Raw genomic sequence first — 22144 nt, forward strand, 5'->3', positions numbered from 1 at the left:
AGGGGTGGAGGCAATTAAGAAGGCAGACACAGCAGAGGTGTAAAGAGGGAGATGTAGGTTAGGAGGACGTTTTGGATTGAAGGCAAAAAGGGTAGGGTAGGGCGGAGGGGAGTTTGGGCGTGAGATCTATGTGAATATTGTTTTCCCTGTACACTCCTTTCAGGAAACACAACTCATTGAAGTCCAAGTCAGCTTAATTTGTTCCTTTGTGGAATGGTGCCCATTTTAAATGATCAAATCAGTAACAACTCCCTTGGCACACATTGTACTAACAATTATTCACTAGATCTTAATGTGGATGGTGCAAGTACTTCCTTAAGAAGTACATTGTTGACATTACTACTGAAGAGAAAAATCCCTAAAGGTCACTTGCAGATTCCCTTCCTTGTGTAAAGTAACTTTTCCAAAGTTGATGTTGTCTATTTTAATTCTACTCAGATGAACATGTTTTACACCCAAAACCAGAAAGAGGGACTTAGTCATACTTTACTGATGTGCACAAGGAGGCATGAAATTAGCCACAACACAGACAGCATCTTCAGAAGAAATGACATTACTTGTTCTGTGCTCTTACATATCAAGGGAACACTCACCCTTACTCTTGTAAGCACAGATACATATGTACATCCTTTCCAAGACAATTAAGCTGTAATTGGGGAAGGGCTCAAAAAATGCTGTCTATAATATACTCTCTTGGATCTAAATATGGGGAAGGGAAGGAAATGGTATCTGTAAAAATTAAAGTTGCAAATTTGGAGGCTGATTTAAAGTCCCTTTAATCATGTAGCTGTACAGATGTAGTAGATGTTATGGACACATGGGTTATTCAAAGACAATTGTATCAACTGTGTAAGTGTTATGTGTATCTTTATGGGTTGCTAGTGATTGTGTTCCTGGCTCAGTTGGTGAACTAAATGATGCTTCGTATACTTGGGAGTAATTAATGCAAATACCTAATGCAGGTATCAAGTCTGGGGATGTTTCAGCTCCTGGGGAAGTAGCATATCCTGGTCTGACCTGGCTCAAGAGGCTTGCAAACAAAGAACTGTAAACTATATATAGAGAGAGATCACCCTGATCTGGGAAAAGGTCACAGACTCTTTCCAAGAATTGAAAGACCTGAGCCTATGACCAAATACAGGCCCTGAGGTACTTAGGAACCCTCTAATTGTTCATGAGATTGCAGTCAGATCTGCTGAGAAATTGCAGGAGTCCGCAGCCTGAGGCCCAGGTCTAGAGGGAGGAGTTGCAGGACTCTGCCCCCAGAAAGGTGATGACGAGAAGCCTGAGACCTAAGTGGGTTATCCTTGGGGAGGCCATGAAGGGATCAGAGGTGCAGTTACCTCAGGAACTGCGCCAGTGGTCTGTGATGTTTCCTCATGGTTTAGTGAACATTCACAGTCCTTCACAATTACCAGAGCACTGTATTGTTCTATTTTTTCATTCTTCCATTAAGAATCATTCAACCTGATTTGGGTCTCCCCAACAAAATTCACATAGCATGTAGTTATTGTCATGAGATCTTTTAGCTCACCAAATGTAATTGAATGATACAATAAGGATTACATCTCATAGCTCCATTGCCATACACACTTTTAAAACAATCCTAAAGCTCCTTAGTAGACCTTAGGTTTAATTGTAAATTTTAACCATGGGGAAAAAAAGTTCCTAAACTTTTCTTCCTCTGTCTTTCTCTCCTATACCAATCTTTCCTTTCTTTCTAAATTGTTTTATATTAAAATTTGGTGACTTACATGTTGTCTGTATTTATACAACAGAAATGAAATAGGTCTATTGACTCTAATTACAGATGCATATTCTTCTGGAAAGGACACCATTAATTTAAAATCACACTTCTGCTTGAAATTTCTTTAATTTACAGTGATCTGCACTTGAAACAATAGCAAGTAAAGAGAGTAGAGAAAAAAAGTCAATATTTTTTGGTTGGAATAGTTTTGTGCATTTGACAGCAACATGCATCTAATCAGTTTCACTATTTTCCCCCATATAGTCATTTAGGTTCTGATTCTGCAGGCTGCTCTATATCTGGTAGCACTTCAATGGGGCTTTGGGCAGGGATCCACTTGCATAGAACAGCCTGCAGGAATAGGGCCCTAGTCATTTCCCCATCATGTCAGAGTGGGTTTTTCACACAACAACAGGAAAAAGAACTTTTGCAAAGATGAGAAAATGTGATTGTAAAACCACAGTGATTGGCAGGAGAATGCAGGGGCAGGCAGTATTTGGAGTACCTTAAACTCTTCCTTTGAAGCCACGGGTGTCTACACTGCAATTAGACAACCGTGGCTGGCCTGTGCTCTGGGATCCTCACAGCGTCCCAGAGCCCAGGCTCTAGCCCAGACCCGGAAGTCTACACTCCAATTACACAGCCCCGCAGCCCGACCCTGTGAGCCTGACTCAGCTGGAATGGTTTTTAATTGCAGTGTAGACACACCCTCTGGCTCCCAACCCTGACTGAAGCAGCAACATAAGATGCAAATCCATAGATAAGACACAGATGAATTTTAAGCCTAGGGTAATAGTTTCTTATATTAACCTCCCTCCCCCCCAAAAAAGCCCTAAATGGGCATATTGCTTAATTTCCCCCCCAAATACTCATGTTTTCCCAAGGAACTCTTCCTGGCTTCCCAAGGGATCATGGCTCACAGTTTGAGAAGCACTGTGCTAGGACTATGTGACGAGTTTACATAGGAGGCTGAATCAGTAGAACACTTGGGTGAGTTCAGGGTTCTCTTGCAACCTCAAACATTATCCCAGTTTCACAGATGGGTTGGGAATATGGGCTGTAAATATTTGCATGGACCCAGTGACAGATTTAACAGTCAGCAAATGCTGAATGGACCCCACCTGGTCTGGGCCACCTGTCTCCTTCTCCCATCTGCCAGTGGCAGAGGAACAAAAAGATGGGCCCTGGTGCAAGTTTTTATTATGGGCCTCCACCTGCCATCAGATGTCCCACATTAAAGTAAACTTTCACTTCCCTCAGCCCCTCCCACCCCCTTTTCCCTCCCTCTGCATTCCCAGTGCCTCCCTCTTCCCCAACTCCCTGCAATGTTATCTGCTCCCTCTGGCCTGGGCCCCACATCAGAGCTGCTACCGTAAAAGCCATCATCACTGCTCCTGTCAAAGCCAGAACTGCTGTCATAGGAGCCAGAGCCATGAGCCACCACAGTTGCCGCTGGAGCGAAAGTCAAAGTCTTTAGGAAGAGGATTACACTGGTTCCTCTTGCCTGAATTTGAATTTGCAAGGGGAGGGGAGCAGGGGCCTCCAACCCAAATGGAGGCTTCACCATTGGTGGGCCCACTAATCAGAGTTCATGGCAGAGCCACCATTTTGGAGGCCCCCTCCCTGGGCAAATTCAAATGTGGGAAGTGGGGACCAACACGCTCCTCTTTCTAGAGGTTCCAGCAGGCTGCAGACAATGGTCTCAGCTTGCACTGCGCATATGTTGTATGGCTGAGCAGCGCTAAGCCTCCAAGGACCCTTCAAGTGCATGGGCCCTTGAGCAGCTGCAACAACTATTGCTGTGCCACTGCCCTCTGCCCCCACTCAATTCTGCTCCCCCCCACAAGGAACTGAGTCAGGCACCATGGCAAAGGGCCCTCTTACTGCCTCAGGGTTGCTTCAATTGCATGGATTGCATGTGTTGAATGTTGGCCGAGGCCCTCAGCCCCCATTTTTATAGGGACTACAGGGAACCCATACCCACCTGTCCTAAAATGCCTTGGCAAAATCCCACCACATTTGAGCATGCCCAACAGTGGCTGGCAGTAGTAGACGTTTCCTAAACAACCCTGCAGGGATCACAGTCCCTGGGTATGCTCCAGTGCTGAAGGGGCTATTGTTGGGAAATATAGTTTGTTTTCATACCCTCTGTATCTTCATCTTGCTGTGAGACACTGACAGAGATGTGTCTGCTTGCCCTGGCATCTCCCCACCCACAGCCATCTCTCCCCAGCTTGCCCAACTCTAGTTCTGCCTATCTCTGCTAGATTCTGCACAGAAAAACCAATATTTTTTTAAAGATTACCTCACAACTGAAGGATAAAGTTAGCAGCACAAAAATACACTTTATGTAGGCCTATACAGGAACTCCTCACTTAATGTTGTAGTTATGTTCCTGAAAAATGCGACTTTAAGTGAAACGATGTTAAGCGAATCCAATTTCCCCATAAGACTTAATGTAAATGAGGGGGTTAGATTCCAGGGAAGTTTTTTCACCAGACAAAAGACTAAATTTGATATATATTTAAATAATTGTTTGTTTAAAACTTATACTGTGTGTGTGTTTGTGTGTGTGGGTCTATATATATATACACACACACACACACACACACACACACACACACACACACACACACAGTATAAAGAAAAGGAGTACTTGTGGCACCTTAGAGATTAACAAATTTATTAGAGCATAAGCTTTCGTGAGCTACAGCTCACTTCATCGGATGCATTTGGTGGAAAAAACAGAGGAGAGATTTATATACACACACACAGAGAACATGAAACAATGGGTTTATCATACACACTGTAAGGAGAGTGATCACTTAAGATAAGCCATCACCAGCAGCGGGGGGGGAAAGGAGGAAAACCTTTCATGGTGACAAGCAAGGTAGGCTAATTCCAGCAGTTAACAAGAATATCAGAGGAACAGTGGGGAGTGGGGTGGGAGGGAGAAATACCATGGGGAAATAGGTTTCAGAGTAGCAGCCGTGTTAGTCTGTATTCGCAAAAAGAAAAGGAGTACTTGTGGCACCTTAGAGACTAACAAATTTATTAGAGCATAAGCTTTCGTGAGCTACAGCTCACTTCATCGGATGCATTTCGATGAATGCATCCGATGAAGTGAGCTGTAGCTCACGAAAGCTTATGCTCTAATAAATTTGTTAGTCTCTAAGGTGCCACAAGTACTCCTTTTCTTCATGGGGAAATAGTTTTACTTTGTGTAATGACTCATCCATTCCCAGTCTCTATTCAAGCCTAAGTTAATTGTATCCAGTTTGCAAATTAATTCCAATTCAGCAGTCTCTCGTTGGAGTCTGTTTTTGAAGCTTTTTTGTTGAAGTATAGCCACTCTTAGGTCTGTGATCGAGTGACCAGAGAGATTGAAGTGTTCTCCAACTGGTTTTTGAATGTTATAATTCTGGATGTCTGATTTGTGTCCATTCATTCTTTTACGTAGAGACTGTCCAGTTTGGCCAATGTACATGGCAGAGGGGCATTGCTGGCATATGATGGCATATATCACATTGGTAGATGCGCAGGTGAACGAGCCTCTGATAGTGTGGCTGATCATCAAGGATCTACAACCTATCCTGAAGGACGACCCATCACTCTCACAGATCTTGGGAGACAGACCAGTCCTTGCTTACAGACAGCCCCCCAATCTGAAGCAAATACTCACCAGCAACCACACACCACACAACAGAACCACTAACCCAGGAACCTATCCTTGCAACAAAGCCCGTTGCCAACTCTGTCCACATATCTATTCAGGGGATACCATCATAGGGCCTAATCACATCAGCCACCCTATCAGAGGCTCGTTCACCTGCGCATCTACCAATGTGATATATGCCATCATGTGCCAGCAATGCCCATCTGCCATGTACATTGGCCAAACTGGACAGTCTCTACGTAAAAGAATGAATGGACACAAATCAGACGTCAAGAATTATAACATTCAAAAACCAGTTGGAGAACACTTCAATCTCTCTGGTCACTCGATCACAGACCTAAGAGTGGCTATCCTTCAACAAAAAAGCTTCAAAAACAGACTCCAACGAGAGACTGCTGAATTGGAATTAATTTGCAAACTGGATACAATTAACTTAGGCTTGAATAGAGACTGGGAATGGATGAGTTATTACACAAAGTAAAACTATTTCCCCATGGTATTTCTCCCTCCCACCCCACCCCCCACTGTTCCTCTGATATTCTTGTTAGCTGCTGGAATTAGCCTACCTTGCTTGTCACCATGAAAGATTTTCCTCCTTTCCCCCCCCCTGCTGCTGGTGATGGCTTATCTTAAGTGATCACTCTCCTTACAGTGTGTATGATAAACCCATTGTTTCATGTTCTCTGTGTGTGTATATAAATCTCTCCTCTGTTTTTTCCACCAAATGCATCCGATGAAGTGAGCTGTAGCTCACGAAAGCTTATGCTCTAATAAATTTGTTAGTCTCTAAGGTGCCACAAGTACTCCTTTTCTTTTTGCGAATACAGACTAACACGGCTGCTACTCTGAAACCTGGAAGATATCTGAAAATGAAAGCCATCAGTTCAAATCCTGGTTTTAGAAAATGAAAAGAAAAAGAGATGTTGTTATTGCAAACTGTCTCCAAAGATCCTAAGCAGCAGAAACTGTCATTTTGTAAACTTTCTGATCAACTCCTACAGTCACGAACTGCCTCTCAATTCAGCAAGCATGAATCTGTTGTGTCAAGGCTTAAATCAGGAAAATGATTTGTGCAGTACCACCTGTAGTACTGATGATATTTCCAGAGAACCTTTGCTTGAAACAAGCACAACTGAAGAGCCTAAAAACCGACAAAGCCAAAGAACCCGTACGTGATCTTAAAACCAAAAACCCCCTAAATGCCCTGTAGATGAATTTGAAAGGAGAAAAACTAAAGGTCCTGTAGATGAGCAGGTCAGCAATGAAACAGGTCAAAAGCAGTCTTCCTGCTGAAATAGGTTTGAAGTTCCCATTTGATGTCACTTTCAAGATTGTTTTATCAGATGAGCAATTGCTTATGCTTGTGCAGAATTGTCCTTGACAGCCCATTGAACGTGATATGTCAAATGGATAGTTTCCTTTTTCTCCTACGAATCACCATTTTTCATCTTCATTTCACAGAATGAATAATGCACCTCATGAAGATTTGCCTGTCAAGTGGCTTAACGTATCTTTCAGATTATGCATACTGTCACATTTGTTGGTTGTTCAGGGATACAGGAACTTGAAAATCAACATGGATTAACAGTGATGGGAAGAATACACTAAAGTCAATGTCTATTCATGGAAGGAGCAAACAACATGTGCAGTCATATGTGGCAGCTCTACAGTTTGTAAAGGGTCACAGGATTTTGATAAACAAGCATCTGAAAATAGTAAGAAATGGCAAGACGTACAAAAATATTGCTTGACACAGTAATAACTTTAGCTACTTTAGCTAGTCCCCTTCCATGGTCACTATGATATGTTAGAGAGCAATAATTGTGGTAAGCTACTTGTCAGACATAACACAATTTTTGCCCACATGTCAGTGGCACCAAGAGAATCAAATATTTGAGCAGGACAGTTACTGATACACGTATGTCTTTCAGCACCAGAAACCAGGAGGTGCACACTTAATAGCTGTCAAGAAGCTAGGTGGGTTTTTTTTACTGTCATTGCAGATGCAACCATGGATATTAGCCATGTGGATCAAATGGCCAATTTGCTTTGCTTTGTTAATATTGATTGTGTTGAAGAAAAACTAGATATAAAAGAGCATTTTGTAAGCTTTGTGGCAATAAAGTAACTAATGTTTTATTCTGCAGGAATGTGTTAGATCCCAAATACATGTCTGAACAGAGATCGGATGGGATAGGTGTTATGGCCAGTGTTTGTGAAGGATTGCAAGCAAAAATGAGAGAATATCTTTCAGGGCAAGGGAGACAATGTGTATGGACCATACATCCATTGCCAAGCACATCAAATTAACTTAGTTTTGGTGCATGCTGCTGAAGATAAGGCCAGTCCAGACCTGAAGGTTTTTTTCACAACTTTGCAGGAAATATATAAATATTTTGCACACTTTCATTGTCAAGGGGAAAAACTGATGATTAAGACTAAAAATAATCTTTATCTTCAAACTCTTGTTCAAGAGAGTACAGTTTTGCAAACTTGATGGTAAATTCAGGCCCCTGAAGTAGTTGACAGGATTGATGCAGCAGATGAAATTGAACAGGCTTCTGAAGAACGAAGGAGACCTTCACAACTAAAGGCACTCTCTGCAAAGCTAGATGGGCAGCTCGAATGAAAGCCACTGAGGCAATGTTTGTAAATGTTCAGAGTACAATTGAATGCCTCGAAAATGAAACTGTCACTGAACACAGAAATAGTGGGGACATGGGTTGCTTTTTGCTCAACCATTCTTTGATGGCTTGGATGTTCTATCTCAATCTGTTATGGAGGCGCAGGATCTCAGTTATAGCTGAAACCTCTGAAATCTTTCAGTCAAAGACAAATGACCTATTCCAAGTCCTCTGGACATTTGAGAGCACAGTGAATGAGCTCAGCAAATTCAGATCTGAAGAAAAGTATGGGAGAATAGTAAAATAATCTCAGAACAGGTGCAAAGCAATAGGTTTTGAAAATGTAGCCTATCTAAGCTACAGGAGAAGTGTACCCCTCATAGATGATGAATTTGCATACAATTTTGTGTTAGAAGCAATGGATAACCATTGAAGGAAACATTTCAAAGTCTTAGACAATACAATCAAGGAACTAACATCTTCATGTGCGGAATTTCAAGAGGTACCTACTCTATTTGGTTTCTTCCATCCCAGGCGACTCCAAAATATGAATTTTGAAGAGTCAAAGGTGGTAGTTCTTAAACTCATGGGAAATACTCAGATTTTTCTTTAGACTGACTTCTGAGACTGTCTTTCAAGATGTACTGTTTCACAAAGGACACAGAGGTGTTCATTTTGTCTCTTGGAGTCCAGAGCTAACTTGTTGATGTTTTACCAGAAATGGAAATGTTGTGTCGACTTTTTCTTGCCATACCAGCTGGAGTGATTGGTGCTGAATGCACAATGAGCACATTAAGATGTGTCAAAAACTACATGCATTCAACACACTATCACAGAGATGGCTGAGTGACCTTGTTCTCCTTGCATTTGAGAAAGGCGAGATAGCAAGGTTGGATCTGGGCAGCAACATAGAACAATTTGCCAAGGAAAGTGTCACTGTTGTGTGATGGTCCAGTAACTAGAAATACACAAGCCAACACAATTTTTGGCAAGATTATACTTTTGGTTAGGCCCATGATTTTTGTTCTATGTTTAAAAAAACACTTTTTATCTTTAAAAAAGCCTCAGGTGACATGATCCGTGGGCCCCATATTGCATGTTTGCTGACCATGGTCTGACCCTTAAATCTGCCTCTGCACAGAAAGGCATGTTATCCTTTGAAAAAATGTTCCTATTTGTGCCCTAGATGCTGGAGGAGGAGCATTTGAACAGTCAGTTTTCATATGTATTGCACTGTTTTGTGACTGTCTGAGCAGCAGGTGAAAGACTGCCCCCTATTTCTCCTGATTATATTAACAAAGAGAAACGGGATCAGTAAGTAATGTGAGGGGAGCTGAACAGTGGAACTACTAAACTTAGGCAATTGATACTTCTCATGGGTCTTGCTGATAGTCATTAGGTTTGAATTAGCTCTCGTGCATGCATCATACCATTTGTAAACAGGGTCTGAATGAACAGTTCCCTGACAGCTAGCTCGGAGGGAGGGGGGAGACTCTGGGTGTGGTTATGTAAATATAGTTTGCTCCTGCTTTGCTTAGATTTGCTTAGATATTCAGCAGATGGAGCGGTGTTCTGCTCATTGTAATCAACTTGGCTGGTGTTGGATCACAAATCACGTTAGTACTGAATGCAGTGGTAGTGAAATGACGTTACCAATGTTGTGATTATTGTGGGAATGCAGGGAAGCAGAACTTAACCTGTTCCAAATGGGGGGAGGAGGTTACCCTTAGTGCAGAGGACCTCATTGAGGCAGGGGCTCAACTGCCAAAGTCCTGCAAAAGTAAGAAGGGTGGGGACATGAGTCCTGGTCAGAAGGCTGCACAGCCCCACTAGGGGTCCCCTCTAGACTGGCTTAACTTGTTCTTCCCCATTGTTCAAAGGATAGAGCTAAACAAGCTTCATTAGGAGCCTCTTTTGTTATTTTAATTGCTCAATCAGAGCTGAAACCAGTTGTGGCAAGACTGTATTTCTGCCCTGGCTGCTAAGAGCTAAAATCACTGAGAGACTGATGTGCAGAGGTCAGAGCAGAGATGCAGAAAGTGATTGACAGTCAGCTGGTAAATGAGCAGCCAGCAGGGCAGCGGCGAACAGACATGATGAGTTTCCAGCAGGGTGGCAGCAGAGAGGTGTGAAGAAAGCGGTGAGCAGGTGGGCAGTGAGTGGCCAGCGGAGCAAGTGAGATGCCTCTTTACCCCCCCATCCAGTGTGGGAGGTGAACTCTGCAGATGCACCTCTGAACTCTGGGTCTGCACTGCCAAGGACAGTAACTGAGGGGGGAGCAGAGAAGGATCGGTCATGTGAATGGGACTTTTGGGTTGCTGGACTTAAAGACCTGAGGGGGAAAGGGCACTGCCAAACCTACTTGGGGGTGGGTCTTTTACTCATGGTTTATGTTTATGAACCCTTTTTGTGGTGTTTTTCCAAATTAACTCTGAGTTACTTCCCTCCCTTTATTAAAAGTTTCTTTTCTACACTCAGACTCTGTGCTTGCGCATGGGGAACTATTACTTCTCAGAGGTACCCAGGGGTGGTATGTAATTTTCCCAGGTTACTGGTGGGGGCTTGCGGAAGACTTTGTTATGGCCTAGCCAGGGAACTTCCGCTTTCTCGAGCTGAGAGGCTACTGTGGGACATAGATAGCTGCTTCGTTACTGTGGGATAGAGAGAGTTTTTGAAGGACACAGCTGCTTTGTTATTGTAAGAGATAGTTCTTGAAGGACACAGCTGCTTTGCATGGCCCTTCACCAGGTAGTAAAGCCCCCCTTTAAGAAGCACCAAACTTTATATTCATGAGCTGTTTTTGTGTAATGCTTATTAATGCTGACTGTCTACCCCTCCGTCGGACTCTGTCCCAGGCAAAGCTCCAGTGTGCTGGATTCCCCGCCTCCGTGACTGCAACGCTTAGAGTCCCCGTTGCGGGTGGGTCACTAACCTTCAATAAAGCCAATAACTCACAGCTGTGTGTAAGCCTCGTTTTTCTCAGAGTACTTCTGCCAGGCCTGTGGTGCTTCGAGCACTGTGGCCCAGAACAGGGCTCGAGCTGGTTCTGTGTTGTATCGATGAAAAGGAACCCCTAGATATTGAACCCAGCCCTGGTTGCTGCTGGCTTCACCTGGCAGAAGGGTTATACATTGATGTGCATGCATGTCTAAGTGAGGGGGAGAGATTATTAAAGATTGTAACATTGGTGCAAGGCCTGTGGGGGTGGATTGTCCACCAAAGGTGGCTGTGCTGGCAGAAGGTGTGTGAAATCCTGACTTCATCGTGGGGTTTGTGGATGGCCACAGCAGGCCCCAAACTAGGAGGCACTGGCAAGGGAGGAGATTTTAGCAGGGTAATTGGGGAATGTGCTAATTCACCTCATCCCAGGCAGATGAAATCTTCCCTGTCCTTGTGGAATCCCTAGGAAAGGTGACCATGCAAACACCTGCAGAGGGGGGAGAGTAAACGAGTCTCAACTTGTGGAGTTTCCTCTGCATTCTTTTGTTTCAACTGCGTGTTCTTGTCCCTCCTTTGGAAAATGCCAGTGTTATAATCCTTATAACATAGATCTTGTGTCCACTCTGAAAACTTCCCTTGCCTCCACCCACCCCAGGCTCCTGTCTGTCCTTTGATGTAATAGTTTCTGCAGACATGATTTCAGGGTGTGCTAATGAAGAAGCAGCACCAGGAGGAAGCGGCACAGATTAATACCGCCCAGAGATTTGGGTGGGGAGAAATCAGAGGACCCTCGATCCCTCTCATCTCATGATTTACCTTGCCAATAACCTACCTGGAACTAGAGAGGGACCTGAACCAAACGATGGATCTAACACTTCCAACCTTTGGGGAAATTTCAGTGTAGGCCTGTACCTAACTTGCCAATCTTTATTTGGGACTGCATGAAAGTTTGGTAGTTTAATCCAGGAACACTTCCTGACGTATATTGTTATCCAAATATGGCCAACAATTCATTGCAAAAAATAAACAATTCTTGCTCTTAAAGCCTGAACTATGAGAAAAGATTTTGGGCCTGATTCTCTACTGCCTGTCCCCTTGTGTAGTTATTTATGCTTGCACAAAATATGGGTAAATGGCTACTGCTCTTACGTCCACATGGCACAGGTGTAAATAGTAGCATCTGCTCAAAATTCTTGGTTTTGGATACAGCTTTTCATGCAGCTGGCGTGAAAAAATATAGACCAGTAATCTCACCTTCTCAACAGACATTACCTGGGAAACATTGAGTATATCGGATAAATTAGAGGACCCCAAACGGGTCCCTCTTATTTTTCCAAATATGTCTCAGCAATAAAAAGGAGATCTGATACTTCACCTTGCTGGCATCTCCAAATGAGTGCAGTTGAAGAACTGTAGTTGCCACAGCTTGGTACTCATGCAGCTGCAGTCATGGTTGCACATAATATGTTCCTTCTATTTCCTTCCCAACAACTAACATCACAGTCTCACTAACACAGACAAACTCAGTTTCCTGATAGAGCCTGCACAAGCTGTAGAGGCACCTTCCTCATTCTGACTGATTACAAGGGAAGATAGAGAAAAAAGGGGCACTGCTGTGCTGAGGAGGGGCAAGGGAGCTTACCCTGAAAGCCCGAACAAAGCTAATTGAACCGTAGGGAGCCCTGAATCCTCAGCTTATGCCCCCAGTTCCTTCACAGAATCAACCAAAAAGTGAACTATGTACAGTGCCAGGGGACATGACCTAATAGAAAAAATATAGAGGATGTAACACAGTGCCCCAAACCTAGCTACCATACCAATGGATTGTGCTCTTCATCTGCCACATTAAGGATGAAATGCTGGTCCCATTCAAGTCCACAGCAACACCTCCATTGATTAAAGGGGGCAGAATTTCACCCTAGGTCACCAGGGCATTAGGTATCCAGTGAGACCCATACTGAGCATGAAAAGTAATGTGAGCTAGACTCTTCTGGCATACAGAGTCCAACACAGAAACAACTGACAAGCTGTTTTGTAGCAGGGTCAGGGGAAAGCACCTGGTGAAGCAAAAATTTCATTTTTCCATGATGTCCTTTCATGAATTTCCTGGCCCCACTAAAAACGATGAACACAACACTTCTTCCCTTCTTTCTCTATCCTCCCACTACCTCAGGGGCATAGGGCATCCACCAGTTTTTGTCATTCAGTTAGTCTTTTGCTGGTCTGCTCAGATTTCTGAGTGTCATGTTGATGGATTTGATTTCTTTCTCTATAGTTCTGCAAAATGTTTCTCTAGGTCACCCTCTTTTTCTCCTTTCAGGTTATGTCTGTGTAATCACTTCCTGTGGAAGTTGTTTTGGTGGCATCCTTTAGGGTGTAGTGAGGTGGTGTGGTTCCCCGCTGCCCCGGAGAGAGAAGCGTCCTTCCGGACACCAGAGTGGGTAGAGTTAGGGAACTCTCAGCCCACCCCCCAGAGGGTCAGGCACTGCCCCGGAAGTATAAAGGCCTGACCTCAGGGCTCACTGGGGAAGCAGTCGCTGGGGAGGCCAGACGCTTCCAGCCTAGCTCACAAGTGGGAAAGCCCAGCGGCCTGCGGAAGACCTGAGCACTGGCCTGGCCTGTCCCGTGCCAGCTATCCAGAGGCGTTATGCACACACACGTTACAGAGAGCACTAAATCACACTACATGATGTGTCTGTACCAATTTTGTTAGGCTAGCCTAGTTTTAAAAAGAAATCACTGGTGCCTCCTATATAATTTCATCACTAAATTGTAGTCTTCTGTTTTAGCAATAAATCCATTGGATATTGTCATAGCTGCTAACACAGATAAGCTCAGAGAACACAAAACAGGTAAAGAAAGTGAATGTACTTCAACAAACAGATGTTAGAGTTAGACAAAGATAATTGTAATGTGTTCTTCCCCAGATTAGTTTTCTCTAGTGCATTTGCTGTAACTGAATATCTTTAAAATATTCTAATTAAAAATGGAGCTATTAAGGCAATCCATATATTTTAAGTTTAGTACATGATTTAAACTAATTTACTGAATAGACTTTTTATCTATTTACTCCATTCTGCTATTACTGTACTTCATTACTAAAATGGCACGTTAACACATCGTTTGTATTGCAGTAGCACCTAGAGGCCCACCAAGACAGGGACTCCATTGTGTTAGGCACCAAACAAACACTTAAAGTGAAACAGACCCGGGCCTGCTGAGTTTACAGACTACATAGACATGACAGACAGAAGGTGCTAGAAAGGAATTATTATTATCCCCATTTTAATGATGAGAATCAAGTGAGACTGAGAGGAAGCCTGTGGCAGAACTGTGAATTGAAAGCAGATCTCCAGTGCCTTAGCCACAAAGCCATCCTTCCTTTCTAATAGATGGTAATGAAAGGGACCCATAGTCTGTGGAAGCTTTTCTTAACCAACTCAGCTGAAAATTAAATTCCATGAATTTGCACACACTATTTTCTTCTGCAGCTGTTTTATTCTATCTGTGTATCTATGTACCTCCCAAATTTAAACAGAAGTAACAATCTCTCCCTTTCTTCTTTTACTATCTGTAGGCAAAATAGCTTGATTAGCTTATAAGGTGGGTAAGTGAAGAACTCATATAGGGCAATTAATTATGTGTTTAGTTCTGAACATGGTTAAGCCTATGGTCATTCTAATCTCTAGTTGGAGTCAGTTCCATAGTATAGATTCTGCTTCTGTAAGAGTTCTGTCTACCATACTCATGAGCTGTGGAAGGGCCTTCTTGATTTGGGCCTGAAGGACAGCTGTCACCACAGTCACATAAAGAGCAGGTTTAAAACCCAAAGGATGGTGCTTAGATCATTATGTTATATTATGTCATCATCTAAGATTTGTTCCAGAATGGAAACTCACTAGTTTTCATCATGAAACACCATGAATGTTGGCAGGAATTATGAGTTGTGCTATTTTGACCACAGTTGCTCGTTTTCATGTTTTTTTAAAATCCTTGATAGTCATATATCAATGCTGATGAGAAAAATATCCAGTTCCACACAGGTCTGTTTAATATCAATCTCTTTGTCTGTACTGTTCAATTTACAACATGATGAGAAAGGGAAAAAATATTGAACTACAAGAGTCTGAAGCATCCCTGGGAGCCTGGCTGCTTCTTTAATTTGTCTGGATTAGAACACTGTGATCCTTTCTATTTATAATCTAGGTGGTACATTTGTGCTGAATCAACTGATTCTATTTGTGGCACTGCGTAGCAACTAGACGTGCTGTGCCATTTTGAGTCAAAATGGTGCAGAGGAGAAGGAGAAACAATGGGAAATGAAAATCTGAATGATAGGTCACTCTAGTGTTCTGACTCTGCTGGGTTTGTTTAAGATCCTTTGACCTGGATATAACTTCTAATTATTCACACAGAAATAGTTTTTCAAACATACTCTAAATCAAATCCACTGAATATGTGATTTTGTTCACAAATGGAATAGACCAAATTCTGTCCTCTGTTACACCTATTCGACATTTGTGCCACGCTTCTGGGTGGATAACATAGTAAAGAAAGGCCTGGGAGCATACTGTACTGAGACCTCTTCATACATCAATTTTATGAATCAGTGGAGTTACACAAGGGAAGAATTTGGCCCTGCGTATTTTAGCTGATTGAGGGGTTATATGAACCCAGTTCACACTTACTCTATATCTTGTATAGCCATTTACCCGAGGGAAAAGTGGGTAAAAAAGGCCAATATTCTGATTTGTTAACCTTTAACATCCCCTTTGCTTTCTCTTTGCACTGGTGCAAGGCAAGGATGAATGGGACCTGTATTCAAATCCATGTAGTGAATTTACAACAAATCTTAGCTTGATGTTATATTCAAACTTGGTTAAATACAAACAATACCTCTGTAACGTATTAATTTCTCTCTCTCTCTCTCTAACTAACCCCACAAAGACTAATCCTCCTCTCACATTCACATCAACTGGGAATAGCCCTCCTGTCGTCACTGGAGCTACACAAGTGTAAAATGAGTGTGAGTGGAGAATCAGATTCTCAATATCTGAAGCTGAGAGAAATGGTGACTCCCCATGAAAATCTAGTCTGGGTTTAAAGCTTGAAACAGCAGGAAACACATTTTCCAATCAAGTTGCTTTCTTTATGAGCAGACCTGGTTGAAAATTTTGAATATTGTTCCATCAGAAAATGCTGAAACTGCATAGTATGAACAACAACTGACACATTTCATGGGGTCTTGTGAATTTTGACAAAATTTAATTTAGAAAGAGTTGGGGGGAAATGCATTTTGGTAATATCAAAATGTTCTGTTTCAATATTTTCAGAATGGAATCATTTGATTTTTCATTTCAAAACTACTTTGTTTAGAAAAAATTATTCTATGTTATAAAAAATGTAAGTCAGACTTGAAATGAACTGTATCCAGTAACGCTAAGCATTTATTTTTTTTTTGGAAAATTTTGTTTCATAGAAAATTTCAAAATTCTTTGCTTTTGTTCTGATTCTGAACAAAAACAAATTTAATAACGGTGGAAATTTTAAAACTGTGGAAATGTTAAAATGGAAATTCTGGTTCCCGCACAGCTCTACTGATGAGCACAGTGTGTATTAATTATACTGTGGTATTTTTACTTTGCAGCATAGCATGAACAAAATCAATCACATCAGGTAACAAATTCATTTTCTGAGACAGGAACCATGAAGATGAAATGTCAGGGAACAACTTTAGTGTTATCATCCCACAAAATGAATCAACAAATCCCTATTACCAAAGGAGGTGATGCTTGTAAAGAGATAATACACTGTGAACCTAAATTCTGCTTTAAGATACCCTGTTCACAGAAATCTTATGTTTATATCTGCATTTCAGTGGCTCATGCAAACACAGTAAACTTGAATTACCTTATTTTTTTTCCTGACCATCACCACATATTGCTTACCCCCAAAGTTATACACATGGAGCTATGATTATCCAACAAAATTTGGAATCAGCTCCTAGATACGATCTGTTTGGTTCAGGATTTCAGCTCATACATCAACATTAAAAAGACACAGATTGGTTTTACAAAAAGTACAAGTGCATGACTTTAACCTACTGAGAACAGGTTCAGTGTATAACCTTGCCCTTGAGTATTCATGCCATTAAATGCTATTCCACTATTATCAAAGGGCCTAATCTCTCAGTGGAAAGACTGAAGCCAAGCTATACTTATTTAGCTCTTTTGTTAAGATAATTTGCCAGTTTTGTTTTGATCAATTAGTGACATATTGACAGATAGATGCCATGCAAACTGTTACTTGAGATATCTATATTCTAGGGATAGAGATGAGACAAAAATATTTGTTGATCTGTGACTAAATGTAACAGGACATTTAAATTAAATCTGTCTTTCATTATGATTCCCAGTGATAAACATTGTCTCATGGTTCAAATATGAAATATTGTAACAGGAAGAATACTTTGCAAATCCTAACATGTATTCATGATTTATTAATTCTAATAAAGGCAGATAAATGAAAGAAAGAGAAATGTAAACTTCATGGATTAAAAGGCTATTCTCTGTTAACTATTAAGCTAAACGGCTATTGCTAAGAAAAGACCTATTGTTAAGTGAACCAAACCCATAGCAAGCATTACAAATAATTTGTAATAATAATATTAAGTGGTGTAAGGTGTATTGAGTGGGAAATTTAATGTACTAAGAGTAGAAATTTTAGTTGCTTAATGTTTAGTATTATATCCTATCTATCAGAACAAGTGTTTTTAATAGCAAACGTACTAACCACTTTAGTATGGCAAGTCTGGATATTGCAAAATATATGTGGATATTCGCAATGTGTACCAGACAAAGGGAATAAGCGTAACTGCCATGTGGGGAAGCTGTGGGGAGAAAAGGAAGTTATGGCTTGACAACAGCCTATCTATAAAAGATTGTAAGTTTGGGTTATTGGTTGAACTGTTGGTCGAACTAGACTGTGACTGGTTCAGAATTAGGATCAGACTATTATTGGTTGCAAGTTTTGGTTCCATAAGGACTGGGTATTGTATATCTATTTTTATTATATGCTATTCTTAAATAGGTTCATTTCTGTAGAAGAAAATGTCTATGGAAGATGCATTTTTCAATAAAAACTTTCACCTACACTCCTAGCTAGAAGCCTTACATCAGAAACTGGACAGTACTTACTGACCTTGTGTGCATGAGTGCTACAGTTTCATGAAAGCTCAATGCCTCTGAAGTTCTTGAGTTACAAAACAAGTACCATGAGTAAGAATGACAGAGGAAATGAATGCAAGATTAACTTGCCAGTGATGTCAAACCAAGATGGATTCCTGAGGGATGTTCTCTCCCCATTGTGCATATATGATAAAGTCCATAATCTTGTTACCCACCTCCAGAGCACCAAATGAATGAACAAAGAAAATTGGCTGCCCACTTGTCATTTTTATTTATATATAGAGGGAAAGGTGGTGTGCTTACAATACAATACTCATCACCAGCGACAAGACTGTGATTTAACTGTGCATAAACCTTATGCTGGCCCTCTGCACAAAGGTAAATTTAATCCTAAGTGAATACGTATTAGCATAGGCACCCATCAGCCACCTGCCGATCAACTATCCATCAGGCTCCACTGATCAGCTCCTCTCCCTCTCCTTCCCCCCGAGTTCCTGCTGTCAGCCGCCAATTAGCTGTTTGGCGGCAGGCAGGGGGAGAGGGAGGAGCAGGGGCGGGAAGAGGCAAAGCAAGGATGGGGTGCACTTGGAGGGGGGGGTGGAAAAAAGCAGGGTGAGGTGGAGCCTCGGGGTAGAGGGCAGAGCGGGGGCAGGAAGTGGTGGGGCGAGGATAGGGTCTCAGGGAAGGGGCGGAGTGCGGGCAGTGCCTCAAGGTGGAGCGGGGGTGGAGAACTGCCAACACCTGTGTGTGTTAGCATTTTGTTAGAATAGAGCAGGCTATTTTCCATGTCCTATTTCTGTGTAAGAAAGATACCTTATATTCTTGCCTAAATTCTAACTTTAGGATAAGTTGTAGGCTGTGATATTTCATAAGCAGAACATGTATAAGAGAGTACTGGAGATGCCAGCACTGATATGAGTCTCCAGTTCCAGTCTCTAACTTGCAGGCTTTGCAAGGGCTGGGAGATGGGACAGAGACTCCAAGTTCAGCCTTTGTGGAAGGGACACTGAGTTGAACAGCAACTCCTTGGGCTAGGGAAGGAGTGGCATTGATAAGGTTCTCTTGGAAGGCCTATCTTCTCCATTTTCATAAGCATATGGACCACAATTCAACTTCCTGTGCAGCTGGTGGGCTATATAAAGTACGAACAAACAAAAAGGAAGGGAAGCTCAATGCTTTAATGAAGGATGTGGAGGATCTCTTAAAATTCTTTTATTCGTGTGCAACAAACACACATTTACCAAGCAAGCCCAACTCCTGCCTCCACCATTTAGTGCAGGCACATCTAATACACTGACTGCAGTGGGATTGGTTACTGCCAGCTCCAGGGGAACAGAGATAAGGTGTTGTGGGCTACTTCCCACACCCCATTTTGTCCTTTAATAGTGTGAGATGGGATTCTGTGGGTGAGAGTGAATGGGTTGTAAAAGGAGATGAAGACCTTGTACATTTCAGCAACTGTGGGGTTGACAGAGTAAAGGTAGGTGTATTAATGGGGCATAGTGGGGCATTGCTGAAAGAGAGAGCAGGGTTAAGGTTTAATGGGCAATGTTAACTGTGCATTTTTCCTGGTTTTCAGAAGTTTGAATTTTCCTCAACTCAGCATTCTGCAAGGGACCGATGTACCATCAAGCAACCTTCACTCTGCATTAATAGAGTTTTTTGCCATTTAATTGTGTTACAGTAATGCCTGTAGGCACCAGCCCTATTGTGCTATGCACTGTACGAACACGTAACAAAAAGACAGTCCTTATCCTAAGGAGCTCGCAGTCTAGTAATAAGAAGATAATACAACAGGTGAACGCAACAAATGGATGAGGGGAGCCAAGAGGTAACAAATATAGTACTTTGACTTACGTGTATGGGGTTAACATGACTATTTCCAAAACTTATCAATTAATTATTTGGAAGGGTTTTTTTTAGCATTCTCCCCAGAGGCCATACTATCCAATGTTCATTGTGTTCTGTTCTGGGGTGCTCAGATATTTAACAGACACCTTATTATTTCTTGCATCTGTACATTCTTGGTGAAATATTTTGCATTCACTGTCCAACAGGCTGTAATAATGTCACTTTGTGAATTGAGGTCTCACTATGACTAGGTTGTCTAAAGGCTGTGAAAGAACTGAGAAATTGTCTAAGTCTCATACCAAGACAGTAGATCAACTCCTTCTAAAGAGGGAAACATGCTTGTTTGAAATAGATGATTCGCTTGTATAGAGCTCTGTTTTTTCCACCAAATGCATCCGATGAAGTGAGCTGTAGCTCACGAAAGCTTATGCTCTAATAAATTTGTTAGTCTCTAAGGTGCCACCAGTGCTCCTTTTCTTTTTGCGAATACAGACTAACACGGCTGCTACTCTGAAACCTGTCCTGTCCTTGGCTCAGTGTGGTTCAACTGCTTTTTATGGACACTATCCCGCAAGCTACTGAGTGCCCTCACTGACTTCAGGGGGAGCTGGAGGCATGCAGTACCTGGCCGGAGATGTTCAGCATAGCATAGGATTGGAGGATGTGTTATGTGGGGTCTCTCAGGATTAGACCAGGACTAGTTGATATATTAATTAATGACCTAAGTGAAGGTTACTTCAACACTGACTAATCTATAGGATGACACCAATGCTTGAGTCATGCCAGAATAGTCCAGAAAGTTCTTCCTGTACTTTTTCTTGGAGCCAGAATGGCTTCTTGTGATATTTCCTATACTTGTGTTCCAGCACTTCCTGAGCACTGCACTCACCCCCTGGATGAAACACAGCTAGGAGGTTTAGCGAATGCAGCTAGTTACACATTAAAAACAGGTGTTGCCTGATGACTTAGGTGACGGCTTGGACTCAAGTGAGAGTGCTTTGGTATAAGGAAGTGCATGATAATGCAGCTGGGGAAATAGAACCCACAGCATAAGTGTAAATTAGAGAAGTGTTGTATAAGAAGTAGTCATGGGGCAAGAGAGAGAGATTTGGGGATGATAATATGAATTCATGTCACATCCAAAGAATATGAAAGAGCTCTGTTCTGGGATGTGTATATATAGAACACATAGTGGGCCTTGCAAGACATAGTGGGCCTAATTCTACTCTCACTTACACTGGTTTCACCTGGGCATTGACTTCAATGGAATTACTCCTGACGTATGGTAGCATAAATGAGAGGACAATCAGACCCAATGTGTCAAAGTGCTTTGTAGAATGCATTGGTAAGTCTGCATACAACAGCTTATAGTATCTCTTTACATTGGCTGGCATCTGGAATAATATGGAGAATTCTGCTTCACTCACTTTAAAATAGATATAAAGATAGAAAAGTTTCAAGGTTCGGCAACCAAAATGACACAGGGGTTTCAGAATGTGATTTATGACAAAGTTTGAGTAAACTGAATTTCTTTAGTATAAAATGGTTCCAAATGGAGGGACACAACAACCAGCTATATTTATCTGAAAGGTGTAAATTCTGGGGGATGTAATTATTTTAGAATGATATATAAGAGTATAATAAGGGGTAACATTTTTCCTAATTTTAACCTTTAGGTTAAATGTCAAGGAGGGAGGAAACATCCTGACAGTGAGATGTATTAGGATGTGCAGTTGTCTCCCAATACTATCTCTTGGACATTTTAAACTAGCCCGGAGAAAATAGTAGAAAATGTACAGTAGAGAAAGTCCTGTACTGGACTCCGGGCGAATGGGGTTTGAGCATTGGCTTGCTAAACCCAGGGTTGTGAGTTCAATCCTTCAGGGGGCCATTTAGGGATCTAGGGTAAAAATTGATGATTAGTCCTGCTTTGAGCAGGGGGTTGGACTAGATGACCTGCTAAGGTCCCTTCCAACCCTGATATTCTATGATTCTATGATTCTATGAATGGCTAGATGACTTAAAGGAGTCACTAGTTTGAATGTTTCTGTACTTCTCTGTTAATGGATATAACAAGTTTTCTCTGGTTATGATAATTCTTTATACATCATGGGCCAGA

The 22144-nt window shown here is 41.9% G+C and overlaps 1 protein-coding gene across 1 annotated transcript in view; it reads right to left on the minus strand.

Annotated features, from left to right (window-relative positions):
• The window catches only part of GABRB1 (gamma-aminobutyric acid type A receptor subunit beta1), a 251244-nt gene that overhangs the window by 201387 nt on the left and 27713 nt on the right, over window positions 1-22144 (minus strand). The window lies entirely within an intron of this gene.

This window comes from Dermochelys coriacea, chromosome 4 (genome assembly GCF_009764565.3).
Source record: "Dermochelys coriacea isolate rDerCor1 chromosome 4, rDerCor1.pri.v4, whole genome shotgun sequence".
Lineage (NCBI taxonomy): Eukaryota > Metazoa > Chordata > Testudines > Dermochelyidae > Dermochelys > Dermochelys coriacea.